Here is a 23236-nt window from a genome sequence, read left to right as displayed (position 1 = left end):
AACTATGACTAGCCACTATTAAGTGGCTGTCCCCATATTCATGACTTTGTCTTTCAGAATCCATGTTGTCTGGAAGCCATCTCCCTGGAAGATGCCTTTAACGTAGGCAGCTTATGCCTGGATGCTGTCTATCTTCTTCTGTGGACCAGGACTTAGTAAATATTTTCTACTGTGACTGCTTTTCATTAAAATATTCTGATGTGGTTATGTAAGTATATAAATAACAGATACAAAATTCACTGAATAAATTATAAGGAATTTTATTTAAATCGATTCCTTGATAAACATATTATCTTGTCATTCTTGAGAAGTCTTTACAATGTTAGGATGACATGACAAGAGATAGATATTCTTGTGTGTTGTCATGCAAAGAATTAAACCTTGACTGAATATTTGATACCAAGATGTTGAACACACGAGTGTTGTTTAGCAGTGACCAATATTTTTATTTTACAATCATGAATTCTAATGCTTTACAATAAATAAACAGTACAGAATGGCAAAAGTATGTTTAGGTTTATTTTAGACATTGTTGGAAATTCTGTTCCTAATCCTAAGTCAAAATTCATTTAATGATTTTTCATAGAACTCAAGTCAGCAACTCAAGCAGTAACTTTTAAAACCAAACATTAGAACACAATACAATCTAAAAATACACTAATTTGATACTTAACATGCGGAGGAATGGTGCTGGGAAAATATTAAAAGTCTTTGTTTTCCATAATCAAACCATTATGTTTCTTTAAGAACAGAACACTGTGTATGTACAGTGAAAACACTCCAACTCAAATCATGCAATAGTCTTGAATATGAGCCAATGTGTTTTAGGCAGTCTTCATTGATGCTGGGTGGCATAACAGCATGTGTCCTTGTATGTCCAGACCCAGGACACAGTGGAGTGGGATGATGTCACTCTGCCAAGCACTGCCAGCAGCACCCCTGACCCTGACTCTGTTCACTTGATATTAAATAAAGTTTGGGTCATTTTGTATTCAGAAACATTTCAGCCTTGCCACAGTTTTCATGACCTCCAAGTTTGTAATCCACCATGTCACAGGGGACTGTAGGGAAAGTCTTTTGTCTCCCATGAAACTTGTGTCAGATGTCTACAGTAGAGCCAATAGTGACTGTCTTCAAGCTTTGCCATACAGGTGAAGCAAGGGGTTGGTGAGCCCTTGTCTGGCAGACTTTTCAACTCTGACGTGGTCTGGTTGCTCTAACCATCAGAAAGAATGTTAGGAGCAAAGCTCTTGCCCGTTCATTCCTCTCAGAGAGCTGGAAATTTACCCAGAGAGCCATGTGTCCTCCCTCCACCACTCAGAAAGCATAGAATTTAATGACTGCAAAACTCAACTCATGAGCGACAGAGAATAGACCTTGGAACAGCCAAGGCTGCAGTCTCGGCAGAGAATCCTGTATGAAAACAAAGAGATGGGGGTTCTCTTAAAAACACAACACCATTCTAGCTGTTTCCCTGGGGATAAGCAATCCATTTCCAACAGGAGGAAGAATAAAAGTGTGGAAAATTTGATTCCCATAGCAACACGTTTACTTTTGACTGGCTTCGGGTGTTACCCTCAAGAAAAGGGTCAACCCATTTCTTTCAATAGCATTCCCATGTTCCCGTGCCCTTACTAACTAAATGGACTTTCAGTAGTAAGATCTGGGAAACAAGAACAGATTCTCATCTGGCATAAGACTTATCTTTCAAAAATCAAGAGCATTCTGAAGTGCCAACTGTTAATGAAGCAAGGTCTCTGGGAAAATACTGCTTAGTCTAGGTGGAACATGGAGTGAGGAAATATGCTGTCCTCTTACAATCAAATGCTTTATTATTACTATTACTATCATCATAATAATTATGATTATGATTACTATTATTTCTATGAAGAAGGAGCAACCTTGTTGGTGGTTTCTAGGCAAGCTAAAGGACCCAACAGAGAGCTTCTGGAAGGTTCCCCTGAGGTTCCCAGGCATCTAATGATCCTGGATTATTTTCATCTGGTTAGAAACATATACAGCTTCAGACTTAAGTGTTTTTCTGAGGTAGGAAAAAAATATCCAGGTATCCTTATCCCTGGCTGCTTGGGACTCTAAACCCCTTCTGAATAGCAGGGCCTATCAGGCAAATCTGCCTGAAAGAACTGGGAAACCAGAGCAGCTGGGGCATGTGGCATTCTGTGCTTTTCCCAAGGTGTTTTATGTACCAGGGGAACTGAGGAAGATACCCACCTCCGAGGCCGGCAGGGCACAGCTGTTCCCAAGATCAGAAGGAAGACTTAATAGGCTTAATGCTTAGGTTGTCTCTCCGTCTCCATCTCTGTCTCCGTCTCCTTCTTCCCTCTTCTCCCCTCTTCTCCCCTCTTCTCCCCTCTTCTCCCCTCTCCTCCCCTCTTCTCCCCTCTCCTCCCCTCTTCTCCCCTCTCCTCCCCTCTTCTCCCCTCTTCTCCCCTCTTCTCCCCTCTTCTCCCCTCTCCTCCCCTCTCCTCCCCTCTCCTCTCCTCCTCTTCCTCCTCCTCCTCCTCCTCCTCCTCCTCCTCCTCCTCCTCCTCTTTCTCCTCCTTCTCTTCCTCCTTCTGACAGGGTTTCTCTATGTAGCTCTGGCTGCTCTGGAACTTGCTCTGTAGACTAGGCTGGCCTTGAACTCACAGAAATTCACCTGCCTCTGTCTCCTGAGTGCTGGGATTAAAAGTGTGTGCTACCACCACCCAGCTTGCAGGAAGTTTTCTAATATTCAGAAGTGCTACCTGAGGAAACAACTAGATGTGGCCCAGTGAAGGCCTACTTCCTTCTTGCTACTATTAATACGAATACTGCATTCACCGAGATCTTTTCCAAATGAAATTATAGGAAGAGTAAATACTATAGAAGTTATTAAACTTAAATTAAATTCTAGAAAGACTCAGTCCCACAGCTTGCTAATAAGGAAAACCTCTTCTTCTGTGAAAAGATGCCTGAAGTCCCACAGATTCAAAGGTTACGCTTCTGTGTTTAGAAGGTCTTAGATTTTATTATCAAAGGTGGCCCCTCTGAAATCCCACAATACCTTCTAGGCGCCACAAAGAACATCAAAGACAACTGAAGTCCCCAGAGGAACTGGGTGGCTTCTCGTGATCACATGATAGAAGTTAATCTCCCAGCCCGTCCTCCTCCCCATCTCCTGCCCACCCAGCCTGCCTCCAGCTCCAGACATCCTGCGCCAGGATCCCCACACCTCTGGTGTTCTGATAAACCGATTACAGTTGGTGTTTACCTCAGCCCTAAGGAGCTGGAAGCCGGGCTGTGGCCAAACCTGAGTTTGGAAATGTGGGAAACCCAGGAACATGAAGAAACCTCTCAAGGGCAATTGCTGCATCTTTACATCTGTATGCTCCCTACAGAGAGAAGAGAAATAGTATAACGTTAGCATTGGGCTTCACCTTGAAGTTTGTTTGTTAACTGTGAAATCTGCCCTTAGCTTGCTCTTGCTGTGGATATCAGGTACCCAGATGTGTTAAATAGACTCCAGTTCTTAGGACCTTATCCTTGTGATCTCTGCGAGAGGTCCTAATTATTTTTGCCCTTGCTTTGGTTACTCATGTGCTCTTGTCTCTGGGAACCGGAGCTTGTCCAGATTGGGCATCTTTCCTTGGTCTTAGCTATAATTTGCACGTGTCTGGCTGTTATGAATATTGTAGGGATTGTATCTAGTGCTCTACGTGGAACTATCAGGCGTCTAATCCAAAAGTCTATTTTGACAGTGCACAGGTCTAGTAAGCCAGACCATATGTTGCCCACATATTCTGAGCATCCAGTGACCTTTGCTGCCTCTAAACTACAGATTAGTATTCTGGTGGGTGAGGGACAAAGAGAAGTGCCTGACCTGAGAGGATTATGGTTCTTAGGACAAATGCAGCTTTTCTCTAATTCTTAATGAGGAAAAAAAATCCCCAAAATTTGATTTAAAAGTTCAAAGACACAGGGATCTCATCTCATGATAAATTATGTTAATTTTTAATGCTTCATAAATTAACTTTGGAAGTAGTTGTTTTGCCAAATCGTGTGCATGCACACTGCACACGCATGTGTCTGTGTGTGTGTGTGTGTGTGTGTGTGTGTGTGTAATAAAATTTGGCAGTGATAGTGTTAAATGAGGTGATCAGTGTCTGTGTGCGTGTGTGTAATAAAATTTGGCAGTGATAGTGTTAAATGAGGTATGAAATCAAATAGATACAAAACCCATTTTTTTTACTGATGCTGATGCAAATAGATCAGCCCAGTGTTTGGAGGGCAACGTGGCGATCCCATTCCAATAATCTTTAAAATGTTGACCCAAGAATTTGTTCCTATACTTTGTTCAGGGAAACACACACACACACACACACACACACACACACACACACACACACACAGAGAGAGAGAGAGAGAGAGAGAGAGAGAGAGAGAGAGAGAAGAAAAATCTTAAATAGGATGTGTGTCATATGCATTGAATCATTCACTGTGGAAGCTTATGTTCCAGTGGGACAGATGGCAAAGGAAATGCACACATTATGAAGACTGCCATAATGTGGGTGTGCATGCTGGTGCGATGGGGGAGGGGAAGGGTGTTCTGCTGATTGGGCTTGAGAAACTCTCCCCAGAGGAAGAGGCCTGAAAATGAGGATGAAGCAGACACCCAAAGAGTGTGAGTGGCAAGCATCTTGAGGAAGGTATAAGTTTGATAAGTCAGAAACTGGTTAGGTCAGTGTGTCCAGGGTGGAGTGGGAAATGCCAAAGTGTGTGACCAAGCTTGAGAGAGACGATAGGATAGGATAGGATAGGATAGGATAGGATAGGATAGGATAGGATAGGATAGGATGTGTCTCTAGAGCAATGGAAGAAGCCATTATCTCCACTACATAAAAATTTTACCCTTGTGTTTCAACAAGCTAGAAGGAGACAAAGGGTAATATGGAGATTAGTGATGCGTACTTTTTTTTTCTTAAAATTGCCATTAGTATTATCCACAAGAAGAAAAAGGAATATCCACAGAAGACCATGCAAAAACAAGATCTTGACATCATGAGGACATGGAACCTGTGGGTATGGATTTTCTTCACTGCAGTACATTGTCATCAGTAGCCATCAAGTTTTCTTGAGCTCCTTGAACTGAATTTACGTTCAGGATCCAGTGAACTGTGACTAGCTCCTAGAAACGTAATTCTATGGTCTTCTGCTGTTACAGTTTGGATATAAAGTGATCTCCCCAGAGGCCTAAGTATTGAAGTATTGGTCCCCGGTGCAGTGTGCAGCCATAGAGCTTTGGTTAAGTGATTTGATCATGAAAGCACCCCTCTCAGTGGTGGGTTAATCCCTTGATGGATTTGTAACTTGGTGAGTTTAGGAGGTGATGGAAGTTTTCTGAGATGGGAAAGCGATCCCTTGGGCAGGAATTTAGCAGTGTTACATCTTTTCCCAAGCTTCATCATCATCTCTCTCAGCTCTCCAGGTGAGCAGCTTCGCATTGCCACACAGCCTTGGGCATGGTGATCTTGCTTTACCTCAGGTCCAAAGAAACTGGGCCATGCAACTGCAGACTGAAATGTCTGGAAGCATGGGCCAAGATAAATATTAATTCCTTCACCTTTTTTTTCCCCAAGTACTCTTCCATGTTACAAAAATCTGAGTAACAAATTAACCTGTACTTCAGTTGCTTACAGTCTAAAGGCAGAATGCTAATGACATGGAAATTTATTTTGAAAAGCAGACTGAGACAAGGCATAAATCAAAGGGCCAGGTGTGCCAAAGCGATAGAAAAAAATGGATAGCCTCTAAGGACACTAATGTTTTCTGTGGAAAACAAAGACTACTTGAATAATCAACACTTTAACAGGGAAATAGCCTCAAGAACACATAACTGACAATCGCCAGCCCTTATATGTTCACACACATCTTCTAGTCTCCTTTGCATTTTTTGTGTGGCCATTTGACTAAACACAGCCTGCTGTAAATGAAGAGCTGTGTTACTTCAAGCCTGGTGGCTGAATATGAAGTATGACTTCCCTAGGGCATCTTGGTGTCTAGTTGGGAACAAGTCATCCAAGGTTGCAAATAGACATAGGTCTCTGAGTCTCAATGTAGATGATAGCTTCCCATTAGAGCTCCTGGACCCCAAACAGTGTGAATAAGGGCCACGCTGCTGTCAAGCTCTGAAACGTAGGTTTTGCTACAATAAAAAGCATTTATTATTCTCCCAAATCCTGTTAAGATGAATTTGTCAATGTCCTGTTTCCCCTGTTTTATCCTCATGTTTTTTTCGTGAAGAATCGAACCATGTGTCGTCTCTTTAAAAGCCATCAGTCATATTTCCCAATCACAATTTGTTGTGTCTACAGTGAAAAGCAAAATGCTAAGACTCTCTAAAATGAAGAACAAAACATGAGGCCTGCTCTGCCAACTTGAACATCCAGATGCTCGCCCAGTTGGGGCTCTTGTTTCTCCCTGTGCTGTTCTCTTTGCCTGAAATGCCTCTAACCCTCCTCGGTGGCTGGCACAAGCCCACTGCTGCTCTGTGGTCCAATTCAAATGTCAGCCTGTCTTTGAAGCATTTCTTGAGCCTGCCTCAGGCAGAATTAATCATTCTTTTCCTCTGTCCTAACGGAGGTCATTGATGACCTCGTTGCTGGCAGATCCAGTGTCGTCTTCTGTCTTCCTTCTCAGGGTTCATCCTATTCAGCCCCCTTAGCACTTGCTGAGTTTGAAAACTCTCTCTTTACTGAAACCAGACTCTGCTCTCTGCTGGCCTTTCTCCGGACATGACTTATGGAAGTCCTTCTATGGGTCGGAATGTCTGTACCACATTGTTGTCTTGCCTTTAGCTTCATGACTTGCTAAAAAAGAACATGTCCTCCTCCCTCTTGGTTCTATAAACAAGAACAAGCCAACAACTTCAGATGTTCTTATCTCTAGCCACATTCTCTGTCCTAGAGGTCTCTACTGGCCTAACTCCAGACACTGCACGGGACAGGCCTGTTTCCTTCCTTCTCAGACACACTTTGTCTCTGGGTCCCTCCTTCTAATTCATAACATCCCATCCATGGCTACGCAAGCCCAAAGGTGCCAGAGCTCATCTGTGCTCTTTCCCCTTCATTTTCTACAAGCCACTTTTCTCTCATTCTTAGCCACCCATTATCTGGCCACCCATGCAGATGGAAACTTGGGGACGTATTTTAATGTCACAGATCTATGTTCAAAATCAGACTCAGCTGCTGGCTGGTCACATGACTTGCATCAATTGCCTGAACTCTCTGACCTAATCTCTGATCTATAATATGGGAAAATAATTAGACAGCCCTTAGAGGTGTTATTAGCATTAAATGGGAAAAGGCCCCCCAGAACAGCTAGTTTGGATAAACTAGGTACAAATTTTAATCTCTTCATAGTAGTACACACACACACACACACACACACACACACACACATTTCAATTTTTTATTGTCTTAGCTTGGGGCTTCACTGACTCTTTCCTGGGTCACTTCAGTGATCCTAGGATAAGTCTCTGCCTCGCTTTGCTTCTCTCCTCTCCTCTCCTTTCCTCTCCTCTCCTCTCCTCTCCTCTCCTCTCCTCTCCTCTCCTCTCCTCTCCTCTCCTCTCCTCTCCTCTCCTCTCCTCTCCTCTCCTCTCTTCTCCTCTCCCCTCCTCTTCTCTTCCCTTCTCTTCTCTGCTTCTTCTCACAAAGAGGCTTTTCTTTCTTTTCTCTTTTCTTCTTCCTTCAAAGAGCTTTATGCCCTGCCTTTCTCATTTACAAATCAGTCACATCATGCCCCAGCTTCCAAGATTTGCTGGCCTGCCAAAGATAAAGGCGCTCATCACCTCCCCTCTTATCGCATCTTCCCAACTACGTCATGTCTGTCCTGGTCAGAGCCCTTTTGATTGCATGGTACAGATGCTCTCTCCAACCCATGGAAGTGCAAGATGCCAAGAGCTCTTGGAAAGCCTCGACACTGGACCACATCCAAACCCAAGTCAATTGCAGAGCCTAGGAGCTCTACTCCTGGGGTAGAATTATAGAATGCTAGGGAAATATAATAAAACGGCCTCTCTGAGGCCGGTGTGTGGCGGTGGGGGTTGGGGGGGGGGGGAGATAGCTCAGAAGGTAAAAGCAGTTGCTGCCAAATCTGATGACCTGAATTCAGCCTCTGGAACACACATGGTGGAGAGAGCTGATGCCTGCAAGTTGTTCTTGTATCTCCACACAATAACAGTGGCACCTTCACACAGGTGCATGTGCATGTACACACACACACACACACACACACACACACACACACACACACACACACAAATGATTAAATAAATACATAAATAAATACACACATCCATAATAAAATAAGACTCTCCCCGAACTGTCACAAGACAGGAGTGAAGTTAGGAGAGGCCATCCTAAGGGACTTGTCTATTTACCCAAATCTTAAAGATCTAAGAAGAGAATTATCTGAGTTCCAACCATTCACCTGCATGAGTTCTTGGGCAACGGAAAAGCAGCTCACAATTAAGGTGTGAATGCATGCATGCAGAGCGCAAGCCCAGGAGTCGGGAACACTCACAGGGGCCAGGCAAAGGCACCCGTAAGGCATTTTATAGGGTGTGGCTGCATCTTATGCACAGTGTCCATCTGTCCCTAAGAAGGTGGCACCTGCCAAAAAAATCACTCAGTGAATGAATACAAAAAACACAGGGCAGTGAGTCTTGAGGAGAGTCAGCAGCTGCTGTAGTGAGATTCCAAGCATGGCAAGTATCATGGTGAAAATGTGTGAGCCAGACGATACTCTCAATATGCTCCACCATTGAACATACGCCCCAGGCTCAAGCCTGTGCAGATATTTTTCACCTGCCCATATTCTTAAACAATATAACAAAATAACAACTAATATATAGCATGTGCCTTGTGATATGTGTTATATACCATTCTGACATGATATAAAAGACATGGGAATATATGCATGCATTCCATGTAAGAACTGTACCTAACGTAGAGAACTTGGTTATCCGTGGCTTGGGATCCTGGAACTGATCTCCCTTGGATACCAAGAGATGACTGTGTCTTATTGACATATACAGCAAGTAACATCCCCGATATATCCTGCTTTTAACACAGCAAAGCTGGGTTTTGTTCTAAGTGAGCAAACACAGGATAACAAAAACGTAACTCCTTAGTGCTTTCAGTCTCGGTGAAGCTATGTGAGCCACTTCCAGTCCGCGAGATGCTTCGAGAAGCTGGCTGTGCTCAGATTATCTTTAGAAGCAGAAAGCCACGTATGCTTAACCTGAGTATCAGATAGCTGCCGTGCTCCTAAGTGCAAACTGCCGTATGTCCCAGGAAATTCCACATCCCGAGCCTGTGTCTCATGTACAAAGTTATTAAAGATGTTGAATAAAATTACCTTCAGCTATGCCTATAAAGTATATGACACATAAATAAACTATCTGAAAACCTGAGCTCCAACCCCATGATATATTGGGATATATTGGGGATGTTACTTGCTGTATATGTCAATAAGACATATATATGCAAATATTCCAAATTTTGAAAAATCTACACTCCAAAACCCTTCTACTTCCCCAGCACTTCTGGTAAAGGGCAGATACTGGAGCAAAGGTTTCTAAGACTTCCGCTGTATCAGTAATCCCTTGGTCCCCTGCTCTCTCTACTTACAAAACACAAAACAAACAAACAAAAACAGAGAGCTCTCCTCCAAAAGGAGGATCAGCCTGGGCTTTGAAGTTTTTATCTACGCCCTCTCCAGGGATCAGGGACACAGGCAGAGAAAGCCAGCTCTGTCTCCAGGCCCTGGCTTAGACTATACAGTTTTTGTCTCTGATCTGTCCCGAAGGCTTGTTCCATTGTCTTGGAGCAGGGCCACCCTCACACAGGAAGCTGTGTGTATCACCGCTCACTGCAGGCAGAAACTCTGCAAAGGCCTTCCTATGACTGATAAACGGTGTTTGGTTTGGATCGGGAGGAAAAATAAGGTGCTCGGGATAACAGGGGGCCGGTGGGAAAACATTCGGAACTCCAGAATGAGAGCAAAAGAAGAGACCGCTTTGAAGGTTCCATGAGGTGGTTAACTAACAAGGAACAATGAGGGCAGCCCAGGCAGGGGCTTCCTTCCACCCAGCTGCACTCAAAGCCACCGGTGGCCAGGGAGCTGGCAGGAACCCTGTTATGGCTGGGGAGAACAAACAGGCTTGGTCAAGGAAGCCAAGCCCCCTTCAAAGAACTACGCTCCAACCCCCACAGCTTCAGGAGTGTTTGCTGACAAGGTAAGGTGTCCTCCAGTGGGGAGTGACATGAGGTCACTGTAGGCAGAAGACTAATCCAAGAGAGCCGAAAGCTGCCATCCCTCCTAAACAGGACTAGAGTGTTATTTGTTTTCTTTAAACACCTCCGACTGGACTCTGGGAACTTTTGTCTTGCTGAGTGAGGGGGAAGCAATGGGGACTGAGACTGAAGAAAAGATTAAGAAGGTTAAAACTTTCTTTTCCCGGGGGTGGGGGCGGGAGGTAGGTATGGGTGGGACTTAATTTACTTGGTGGTGTGAGCTGCAACTTTTCTTTCTGTCCAAGAAATATTGCTGAACGCTTCAGTAAAATATGTGATCCGCCCCCCTCTAACACACAGAAAGATGGGAAAGATCATTTTATGGGCTACTGATTTTAGAATTAGGTGGGTGAGGGGTGAGAGCTGAGTTCTCTATGGCCTGCCCCAGTTGAGTTACCCTTTAAATAAACCGTTTCTATGGAACATCCCATGCCAGAATCCCAGGCCTTTGACCAAAGTGCCAACTTGGCATGAAGAAAGGAAAATAATTTTTCCCCTTATCTCTACCCCCAGAGCTCTGTAACTGTAGTTATAGCCAGTGGATTTATTAATAATTTAATACAGTACTTATTGAGAACTTGTGCTCCGTTCCTCGGGTGGTAGACTCACTTGGGAAGAATAGAGCTGAAAAGAGGCCGTTCCGCGGGATCCAGGGGGCAGCAAAAATAAAACAGACCTTTTCTCCCCCCAGGTCTAGGCTCACAGAAGACAACGAGGCTGGAGAAAATCTGAACAGTTTGGTGAGAGAAGGGACGGGGATTGAAGGTATAAGAAAAGGACTGTGCCAGTTTGGGTCTCTGATCCAGGGACCAGGGCTACCAGATCCTGCAGTTGGGAAGTTGTCCGGCTGTACCAGCACCTTGTGTACCCACCGGGCCCCTGGGGCTGTAGTAGGCAGCTGTTGGCATTAACAAACAGAGTTATCTGCAGAGGAAATAATCAGAGATCCTTCTCCCATACCCAGAGAATGCCTAAAACCACAGATGGTATTGAATTGTATTAAAATTGTGTGTTTCCTGTACACATATACTTATGTTAAAGTTTCACCATAGTAATAAAGTGCTCAATCAAAGCAACATGTTGCACTAGAAGCTGTGTGAACATGGCCCCTCCCAGTGTCAGGCTGTGCTGTGGAAGCTGGCTAACTAGACACCGGATGTTTCCTTGTGAGGTGAGGGATTTTCACAGAGGGAGCATTTTATGCTTTCTTTGGGCATCCCAAATTGCTGGCATCACCATGGCATACTCTGAGGTCACTATTAAGAAAATTAAGAGGTCCCTGAAGGTAAGTCTGCTGATGCTGTGAGGTAGATTTGAAACCCAAGCTTATAGTGGCAGGTGGTGGGTTCTGGGAACCTGCTGCTAGGTATGGCTTGAATGTGAAATACACCAACCCCTCACGGCAGGGGTACATACATACATATACGCACCAGCGCATACACACACACATATATACATGTGTACTCGTGCACATATACACAAGCACACATACATACACACATACAGGAACACACACAGACATACACACACACACATACAGGAATACACACAGACATACACACACATACAGGAACACACACAGACATACACACACACACACACACATACAGGAACACACACAGACATACACACACACACACACACATACAGGAACACACACAGACATACACACACACATACAGGAACACACACAGACACACACACACACATACAGGAACACACACAGACATACACACACACACACATACAGGAACACACACAGACATACACACACATACAGGAACACACACAGACATACACACACACATACAGGAACACACACACACATACAGGAACACACACAGACATACACACACACACACACATACAGGAACACACACAGACATACACACACATACAGGAACACACACAGACATACACACACACACATACAGGAACACACACAGACATACACACACATACAGGAACACACACAGACATACACACACACATACAGGAACACACACACACATACAGGAACACACACAGACATACACACACACACACATACAGGAACACACACAGACATACACACACATACAGGAACACACACAGACATACACACACACACACACATACAGGAACACACACACACATACAGGAACACACACAGACATACACACACACATACAGGAACACACACACACATACACTCACACACACACATACAGGAACACACACACACACACACATACAGGAACACACACAGACATACACACACACATACACACATACAGGAACACACACAGACACACACACACACATACAGGAACACACACACACATACAGGAACACACACAGACATACACACACACACATACAGGAACACACACATACACGTAGTTTTAGGTAGTTGGTCACTACCTAAAGAAGGTTGAAGTTGTTGAAGCTTTGGGATAAGGCCACTTAGCGGTAGGTCTTTCAGGATTACAGGTCCTGATGCCCTAAGGTCCTAGGTCCCCTTACAGTCCAAACTCTCTACTTTCCATGTAGGGGCTTCCAGAACAGGCTTTTATTACCATGCCTCACTTGCAGCAATGGACTACACTTCTGGAACTCTGAGCTACCTCGTCAGATATTTTGTGACAGCAACAAGGAAGATGACGAGTCTAAGGGTCCCAGGGATGGTTCACCTGCAGGGCGAAAGGGAGCAAGAACATGTGAGGCTTTCCCTGTGCCACACAGACAGTGGAGAGCTTCTTAGAAGTGCACCAGCAAGAACGGACTTTGTGGAACTTATCAATGACAATTTCCCAATAGTGATTGATCATTAGTCACTTGGAGCCTAAGGAAAGTGAAAATTTAAATGTGGGGATTGTTTTTGCATACACTGAGCCCTGGAGACTTAATGCAGCATACAGCTGAGCTGCTGTAAATTAAGTAGTTGGTGTAGGCAGTTGTCTTCTGTGTGGTAATCCAAGTACCAGGCTGCTTTGATCTTACAGCCAGGCCTTCTAGAACACAGGACTTCCAAGATCAGTACGGAACAGGATAGCGTGTGGATCTGTTCATGACATAGCAGTCATTAACACCATGTGGATAAATTTAAATATATTTAAGTTAAGTAAAAGAAAAGGCTTGGATCCTCCCGAGAGGCTTGTGACTTTCATCCTGGGCTGTGCAAATCAAGGGCATTTTCAGCCTTCCAGAAAGTTCTAGTGGCCAGAGCTGTTCTAGAGCCCAGCTTCTTATTGTCTAGATTGTGATTCCGGATGGAGTCATGGAGTGGCGTGTGGGTGTCTCAGAAAATCGGCCATCACCAGCAGGTTTCTGAATGCCAGTGAACCAATAGGAATTCAGAATCAAATGCATAACGCACCCAAGCTGCTTCTGGTACTGCTCATCCGTGATAGTGATACAACTTCACTACCGCCTTAGTTTATGACGCCTTATCTTTCCCGGGAAGACACGAACAAATGCCTCCAGATAGGGCACCAACCACAGACCAAGGAATCAAGTCTATGCAGCACGGTGAGCCAAAGAGTTTAACTGGGGTTACTGACAGCAGCGTAGCGGAGGGATTACTTAAAGGAGCATGGGCAAATCACAAGCTGCTAAATAACCGAAGAAGTCTTCCCCACCAGCAACCGTTAACCTTTTGTTTGCCCTTGGAGTGGAGTGGGGCCTTGTACAGTGAGTGCGTAATTTGTGTGCCACCTTTGCACTACCTTGGAGCCTTGTGAACCCCTTGTGTGCTGCCTTGTGTGCCCTACTGCCTCATGATCCCCCCTTAACCTTTATGAAGGGATACTAATGGGCTCAATTTTGTGTGTGTGGGGGGGGTCTCATGGGGAGAAATCACACGTGTTTAGCCATGTGATGCTTATGAGACAGAATCCCACAGCAGGACGAAGTTCACAGCATGCTTGCTTTGGACCATGCAATGTCACCATGCTACAGAACCCTGCCTGAGAGACCTCAGCTCAGATGCAAGACTATATGGTACTGTATGAATAGCAATGTTTTCATTGTATATGAGCTATTCCCAGTTCTTTTGTATACGTGGCTATTTAATTACAGAAAACAAAGACTTTTAATATTTCCCTACTATCATTCTTTAGCATGATAGCATTTTAGATGGAATCATGTTAGAGTGTTTGATTTTTTTTTAAGAAATGTTACTTGAGTTTCATTAAAAAAAATCATTAAATGACGTTTTACTTGGGTAACCCTACTGGACAGAAGTTCCAACCATTTTTGAAATGGCTCTAGACATAACGTTTTACTGGTGCTAAGCCTTGGGATTATGGTGTTCCCACTCTTGCCAATCACTCTCTGCTTCCTGGTCTATCTGCCATCTGCTGCCACCACCATGGCACTACTCTGCCAAGCCTTCCCTGCATGAAGGACTGAAATCTCCTGGGATCACAAGCTGGGGGTGGGGGTGGGGTTGTATCCTTCCTCTGATAGGTTGCTTCTGTCCGTTATTTTGTCACAGACAATGTAACATAACTAACACTCGGAGTCAGGCATTCGATGTTGGACCACCAAGTTCAAGGACAGAGAACTAAGGGTGGGAGGGAAGCATCACAATGACAAAGCAAAGGAAATGGTGTTTACTGTACTGGTTTGTGCACATGTGGAGTAAATTATGCTAAGATGTCAAGGGATGCTATAAATAGAGTCAGAATGGATTCAGATAAATTCATGTATAATGGATATCATTATTAACAGACTCTTAAAGGAAAATCAAGAATATTGTATAGGCATTGCCAGTTCTTTGAGATCAATGCCATAGGCACCCCGGGACAGGCTGATATGAGAGATCACTTGCTAACTTAATTTGACATTTATTAAGTTCTTATCCTCTTATTTTCGTGGCAAGAGCTCTGAGGTTTGTCTACTCTGAAAGTATTGGTTGAATTTTGAGTTGATAGGGGGCTGGCGGGGCGAGTGGTTTATCAATACTAAGTCATTAGAAATACTGACAACCTCGTCCATTCCCTTTCAGTCAAATCAACCCTGGCATTTATTCACCCCCACCCCACGCCCCCAGAGCAGTACAAATGGACTCGATATGTTACCAATTAGATGTATATTACTACCAGCCATCAGAAACTTATCTTGCCCTGGAGACAGGAATAAGCCTGTATTTCAAACCACACTCAAGAAGAAAACACGAGAGAGGAAGTAGATGAAGCCAACTGTTCCCAGACGTGAGAATCCACTTGACTACAGACAGGAAGTATTGTTACTGGGAAGGGATGGTCTAGGGTTTAGCTATCACCTTTGGCATGAAGCTCAGTTAAGGAGTTTCTAGGAAGAGGAGTCTAAAAGGGGTTACCTCCTGTCTGTCATTGGAACTACCTCTATGCTTTGCTGATTAGGTTAAAGCTAGGATGAGGGATGTTACTTTAATATTTGAAATTGATGCCAACATAACTCCAGAATGTTCTGGAAATTCTGACTTTGAATACCAAGCTAGAGGGTTAGCGGTGGTTTGAGAAAAGCTTGACAGGTGGTATCTGCACGTACAGTGAGCTGCAAAATCATTCTGCTACTGCCTTTATAGTCAGAACGGAGTCAACTTCTGCTTTGTAAAATGAAATCAGGACCAGAAAGATTGCTCGGTGGGTAAAGGTGCTCGCCGCCAAGCCTGAAGACATTAGTTCAGTCCTTGGTCCCACTTGGTAGGAGAGAAGTGATTCTGAAAGATGTGTTAGCCTTCAACACATTCAACCAATTGTGACATATTAATTTTGTGATTAATAAACTACAGAGAAATCACAGAACAAGACCCAACTTGAAAGCCAGTGTTTTACACATCGGGATAACCACAGCTTGAGCTCCACACAATCATGGGCCTGGGAAAGAGAAATTTAGACCCTCTCCCATTTGGCCAAACTGTAAATAAACCTGCTGTGGATGGTCCTGGTGCTGTTTGTACTTTGATGTTAATCCGGCTTTCCCAGGAGGGGTTGTCTGGAACACTGATAGGGTCAGGTACTCAGGTGACATCTTGCAAACCTTCCTCTAATTCATAAAGAAACCAATCACTAGGCGAGTAGGCGGGACTTCCGGGTTGGAGAGAGGATGGGAAGAGGCAGGAGAGAATTAGGAGCTTTTGCACGGGGACAGCAAGAGGACAAGATGTAGTTACTAGCTAGCGTTTCCCGGTTTATATGGCGGAGCCAACGGAGTATTTAGATTTAATATGGCTTATGAGATTAGGTTTCTAGTTGTTGCACCTAGCAATTGTCTCTGAACTAAGCTTGTGTGGTGTTTTCCTTCACGCAGTGACTCGACTGGGTTCCAGAGAGAAAGGTATGGCGGCAAAGCATGGGTTTGCCAGATGTGCACCACACAAGGTGTGGGAGTTTTGAAGCATGGGGCTGGTGTGGTAGCGACCCACCAGTGGGAACTTAGTGAGCCGGGTGGAGAGATTTCGGAGCTCTGAGTCAGAGTCTTCCCGCGCTAAGAGCAGGCTGGCTGGCTGTTGCCCACCAGTGCATGGCCGGCCAGCCTGCCAGTGCCCTGTCAGCAATAGTGTGGATTCATTTTTTTTTTTTTTTAATATTCCTTGCTTCACCAGTGTCTAAACTCAACGTTCAGAGTGCTTACAACCCATGATCTCACTTTACAAATCTCCGTTTCCTGGTTTCTTAGAGGTATGTGCAAACTGAGGTGGCAGGATTTGTGGATCTAAATGCCTGGTGATAGTTTTTCCTGATTTCAAAATAGAAGGCTACGTTAATCCCAGTCCGTGTATAAACCGAGACATAAACCAATAGAGAAGAACAGAGAGCCCCTGAAATAAGTCCACACGACCACAGTTAATGGATCCCAGAGTGATGGGAACACACGGTGAGAAGGGACCGCTTTTACCCATGATGACTTCTGAAAGCCTGCTGAGTGAAATGAGCCAGAAACAAACACCAAGTGATCTCACTTCCACCTAGAATCTAATGAAGCCAAACTCAGAAGCAGTGTACAAAATGGTGATCGTCCAGGGATGTGGAAGTATTGGCTAAAGGGTAGCGGGTTGCACCTAGGCAGGGTGCATGCTTTCTGGAAAATCACTTAAGCATATAATAACAGCAGCAACAATCCTGATCGGATTAACAGTGACTGATGTTAAATATCATCTTAAAAGTTCTCACGACTAAAAAACCACATATTCTGATTAGATAGACTGTCAATCTTCTCATATGTATTTGTATATTCCAATATCTCACTTTGTGTCCTTGATATATACATTTTTGTCATGTATAACAAGGGGGGGTATAAGTACAATGGGTCAAGGCCTCTCCAATATTAATACATTCAGGCTTGGCCTTTTTTTTTTCTCCATATGTGTATGAATTTTATTCCATAAACAAAGACTTGATAGTCAATAAATCCAAACACATGGTGGGCCCTCTTGAGTTGGTCTGGGAGGGTATGCTCTTTGGTTTCTCAGACTTGGGTGTGCTCCAGACTCCAATGCCCTGGGGTCCCCTGGGAGCAGCTCTGAGGTATCTGTGGAGCCTGACTTCCCAATTCTCCCTGGCCATGCTCCAGGGCCCTGCAAGGTTCCCAATCCTTAGGACCGACCAACCCAGCAGATTAGTTACCTTTCTGTCCCTGCATCTCAAAGGTGCCTCTTTCCCACTAAGTGATCCGGTTAAGGACTAAATGCAATTGAGACAGGAGCACTGGTGACATTGGTGACACAGATCAAGATTTTCCTGAATATACTTGTGCGGCTATTACTCATTCTCACTGTGTTATGCTAAGACTGGCCTTGACCTCCTGGAAGACTTTAGTGGATCTTGTGGTGGACAACATCTAGTGCCAGCAGCACTACGGGAGAAGCTGGGGCCCATATCTCTTATGTACAGTCCACTCGCTCTAGAAAGACACGTTACTTTCAGGTCTACTGGTCATGACTTGAGTGATACTTGTTTCACTTCAACCCTAGGATAACATTGGTTGGGAGCGCATTGCAGGGGCACGTTGGAGATGCCACACAATCTATGTATTCCTTAGAGAATACCAGGAAACCAGAATGCGGCTGGCTGCCGGAGTGAATCCTCTACCTTTGTTCTCCTCAGCAAAGCTTACAGAGAAAAATAGAGACGTACAATGCAATGAAATGAAGGTCACGAGGCTAGGCCTGACAGTGGGGCTCCTCTTCACCCTTGATAGAAAGAGAGCAGGGCAGTGCAGCTGAAATCTGTCCTCTAGGCTGTCTGGTTGCCTGAGGTTTTCCTTACATTTTCATCCCGAAATGATTGCTGGGTGTGCTGAGGTCTCATGGTGTAACTATAATGAAGACCTTCATGAGGTTGGAACGAGAGCCAGGAAAGAGCATTGCTGGGTTTTTCTCCCCCTGGGAAAGGGAAACCTTGGAGGCAGGAAATGAATCTGGCACCTTTGAGACCTTGGAGTCTTTGAATCTTAGTTTTACAGCCCGTTCTCAGTATTCCTTGTCTCATAATCACAGAGAAAGGGTAGACGCACCGAGGAAAGGTCCCACCAAGTAATTGCTTAGAATGAAAGGCTTGTCATCTGTAAGTGGTACCGGGGGAGAAAGGGGAAGGTCAGGAAGAGGCCAGAAGAGGGACCTTAGTTTCTTTAGCAGCCATCAAAAGAAAACCAGAGAAGTGTCAAATTTGTGCACTGTGGGTACTCAAACAACTAGGCAAAATTAAATCACTATTTGGGATTTTCAACAATTAGCTTGCCTGGTATTCCCTCCCCCCATTCATTATTTTTCTTCTCTAGCCTTGGCAAACATGCTCACAGGCTCATGGGCCAACACTCACTCTCCTCCCGCAACACCCACACCTGCAAATTTCTGATGATGTCCTCCCTGTCTTAGGGTTTCTATTGTGTGATAAACACCATTACCAGAAGCCACTTGGAGAAGAAAGAGTTTATTTTCAGCTAACACTTAAGATAGTCACGTTCTATCACTAAAGGAAGTCAGGGCAGAAACTCAATGCAAGAACCTCGGGATGGGAACCAGACCAGAAGCCACGAAGGAAGGCTTGTTCCTGTGGCTTGCTCAGCTACCTTCCCCTCACACCTGTCTAGGCATGGCGGTACTCACAGTGAGTTGGACCCTTCCACATCAATCATTAACCAAGAAGATACCCCATAGACCAGTCTCTAGGTTAGTTTAATCGGAGCATTTTTTCTTAACTGAGATTTCATCTTTGCAGATCAATCTGGCTTGTATTAAATCAAGAAAACAATGAGGATGCTCCACACTCTCCTCTTTATTGTTACCAGACATCAATTTTTTTTAAAAGACATTCTGATTGTGCAGCACACCCCATTGACATCTGCGTTCTTCTTTTATCAGTGGGTTTTGTCAACAGAGAAACAGCCCACCTCAGATGGCCTTGGCTATATTGGGGTGCTTGGGCTCCAGACTCCATAGCAGTACCACAGTTTACAGACCAGACAATGCCCCACCCCCGTTCTCAGATTTCCTCAGTCTCTCCATATGTTCTTTTGACTTATCTCTGCCATTCATGAAGAAGAGCAGCTTCTCCTAGGGACTGAGAAGAATCTCACTGCTACTTGCCCTGCTCATCCGACGAAGAGCATCCTGTCAGCACCCAGAGAAGTGTGCTGTCGCTGGCCCAGACCTGGCAACTGGGCTTCTAGGAACACATCTTCCAGCAGTAACTCATGGGTCACAGAACGGCATTTTTGCCACATTGTTTCCTATAAGTGCTGCTTGCAATAACAAATGATTAGAAGCAAGCTAGCTGTCATCTACAAGAGACTGGTAGGATGAGTTACGGTACTACTACACAATGGATGCTCTGAACCTATAATAACAATAGGGCATGGTCTAAATATAGATATGGAAAGAAGCCAAGAACTCCAGTGACGCTGGAAAGGCACTGATGTGTTACCAGAGCACAGGGAAACAGCATGTTTGTTCTTGTTTGTATACAGTACCACTGAATTAATACTCAGAAACCAGTGGAAGTGAGCAGGTAGGGATAGGAAGTCATGGGTAAAGAGGAGGCAGAGTTCCGGAGGCAAGAGATAGGGAGGGAGCCTTTTCCGTGTGTGTTTTTGCACTTGACTTTGGAATCATATGACTGTACTATCTCTTCAGAAACAGTTTAAGTGAAAATTCTGAGTGAAGCACACACACACACACACACACACACACACACACAGAGAGAGAGAGAGAGAGAGAGAGAGAGTCAGAGCCGTTGAGTACAGACATGTAAACTTACAAGTTTTCATTGATTAGAGTCAAGAATCTAATGCCCAGAAAGTACAGAGTAAAATCATCACCACCTACTCTAAATCTGAGAGTACATATTTTCTTTTGTTGGGGATTCATATGTCCTAAGTCGTGAATAAAGAAAATAAGTAACAAAAATAGAATTAGGATTCGTGGGATGTTTTAGAGTCCAAGGAGCTTACAAACCAATTCTCCTGGTCATTTCTCTTTCAGATAAGAGAGTTGAGGTTCAGATGCTGTTGCGCTTTCCCAAGTCACCCTATTCAAGGCAGATCCGTCCATCTCTGGAACAATATGTGCCTGGCCCTAGGTCATAACTGCATTTATTCCTTGCTCCTTTGGCAGCATTGCAAATGGACCAACCCTAAGGCTAGCCTCAAATGCTTGTAGCTCTAAATCAGAGACCCTCTAGGGAGAATGCAGGCAAGGAACTGAAGTTGTCTTACCCACAAGACGTAAAGAGACTTTTGATAAAAAAAAAATAGTGAGTCTTAATATAGTTTGCAGGAGAAGGGACCATCTGTTCCCAATCTTTAAAGAATAGGGAGTGGGAATTTATGCTACAATATGAAGCATGAGATAAAAAGAGGAAATTCCTAATTTGTCTGGTTATAGACCAATATACCATCAAAGCAGGCTGCTGTGGCCGTCTTTGGGTATGTAAGAAGAGATTGACATTTTTGTTGAGTAATTCATCCCAAACCATGTCTTAGCAAACAGCCGCCCTCTGTAATTTGGGAAGATCTTCAATTAAGGCACCGGCACTTACCTCTGTGTCCTCTGCATGCCACCCCCACGGGCTGTGTGTATGTTTCCTATTCCTTGAAGAACAACAGGGCACCTGTGGTGAGAAAAGTCCTTGCCTCCTCACTTCTCCCAGGTAGTTGGAGCATAAAGCACAGCCCACTGCAGACAGCGAGGAAGGCAGGGTCTGCAGCCACAACACTTGCTTCTGTCTTCCTTCTGTCCCTCACATTGGAAGCATGAAACACACAGACCATTGTCATGAGCCTGACAAACAGAGTACACCGTTAGCCTTCAAGAAATGCTGTGTCCTGTGGTTGATCTAAATGTATAGTATCTCCCTTGTGGCACACACTGGTGTAGGCGTGAAATCCTCCCTTGTCATGTAGAAAAGGCACATGGAAGAAGTAGGTGGCAGTACTGTGTGACCATAGGTCTCCCACACATTCTCTGTCATGCTCTTCCTCTTCTGATTAAAAGCAAAGTCTTTGAAACCCCAGGGCAGAAGATGATGTTAAGTAGGGAAAGAACAGAGGGTTGATTCACTGACCTGTTCAGAGAGGAGCCTCACCAGTCAGCAACACACACTGGGTGTCCATGCTGGAGGCCAGTGAGCTGCACTCTGAGCAGACCATCAGAACTTAAAGGCACAGACGTTAGGGACAATGCCCTGGTGGTGTCCTCTTTAGAGGAGCACGAACAGATATTTCTTCCTAGGCCCCAGTATGGACACTGAAACAGCTGCCATTTTCCATCCTTGGTGAAGTATCATGAGATAGCCCATGCAGCCGAGAAAGGTTCTCCTATGAGTAAATGCTTGTTGAATAAATTAGTGACCTTTAGACGAGCACCCTTATTGACATTTGAAGGAATTGACATGGAAGGCTGTGATTAATTAACTTATGATTAACCTACCTTGCTTACTATATATTAAAAGTGTATTAAAATTGAGCCAGATGTTTCTTTTCCTACATATCATTTCTTATAAAACATTTAGCCAAGAGTGTTTTTATTGTTTATTTATTTTGGTTTTTTTTTGAGACAGGGTTTCTCTGTACAGCCCTGGCTGTCCTGGAACTCACTTTGTAGACCAGGCTGGCCTCGAACTCAGAAATCCGCCTGCCTCTGCCTCCGGAGTGCTGGGATTAAAGGCGTGCACCACCACATCCTTGTTTTTATTATTTAATTAGCATGAAATTCTTTCTCTCTTTCTCTCTCTCTCTCTCTCTCTCTCCCTCTCCCTCTCCCTCTCTCTCTCTCTCTCTCTCTCTCTCTCTGTGTGTGTGTGTGTGTGTGTGTGTGTGTGTTCATACATGCACCGATACAAGATTGGCATATTAAGCTGAGAAGATCCCGCTCATACTGGTCAAACGTCTGTCCATTTGCCTTCCTACCACCTCTCAAGTCGTGGGTGAAGACGGAAGAGTAACGTTTTGGGATTTGGTTGCCTCTGCCTCGTGGCCTCACAATCATATGGTGGCCTCGTGGGAAACCCACTGTTAGTCACTCTCTTTGATGCTCCAGCAGTTCACAAATCATAAGCCTTTCTTGGTTTTGGCTTTAAGGCAACTTCGCTTAATATTCAACATATGAATCACATGCTGAGTAATCGAACTGGTTGGGAAATCTCTGTCCTAATCCCCTGAGGTTCCCCTCTTTCATGAAGGCACTATTTTCAGAAGAAAGTCACATTTAAGTTCCCATAGCACATAGTTTTTTATTTAATTATTTCATTTATTTACATATCAAATGTGCCCCCAGTCCCCTTTTGCAGTGTTCCCCCCCCCACACACACACACCCTTCACCTCTGAAAGGGTGGCTCCTCTGGGTACCACCCCCTGCACTCCCCCTCCCTCCGCCACCCCAGAGCATCACATCTCTACAGGATTAGGTGCATCATCTCCCACTGAGGCCAGA

At 44.5% G+C, this 23236-nt stretch overlaps 2 long non-coding RNA genes across 2 annotated transcripts; one reads left to right on the top strand and one right to left on the bottom strand.

Annotated features, from left to right (window-relative positions):
- Nucleotides 1-244: 244 nt before the first annotated feature.
- On the bottom strand, nucleotides 245-21626 carry Gm36598 (predicted gene, 36598). Its single transcript, NR_166701.1, has 3 exons — nucleotides 21344-21626; nucleotides 3254-3374; nucleotides 245-1413 (listed from the first exon to the last, which is right to left on the bottom strand). It is a non-coding gene; the product is annotated as a predicted gene, 36598 (long non-coding RNA).
- 2700046A07Rik (RIKEN cDNA 2700046A07 gene) lies at nucleotides 9859-14532 on the top strand. The gene is made up of 3 exons (NR_037693.1): nucleotides 9859-10282; nucleotides 11032-11080; nucleotides 12873-14532. It is a non-coding gene; the product is annotated as an RIKEN cDNA 2700046A07 gene (long non-coding RNA).
- Nucleotides 21627-23236: the final 1610 nt, after the last annotated feature.

The sequence above is a fragment of the Mus musculus genome, chromosome 18, assembly GCF_000001635.26.
Source record: "Mus musculus strain C57BL/6J chromosome 18, GRCm38.p6 C57BL/6J".
NCBI lineage: Eukaryota > Metazoa > Chordata > Mammalia > Rodentia > Muridae > Mus > Mus musculus.
This window is presented reverse-complemented; position numbering and strand designations above follow the sequence as displayed.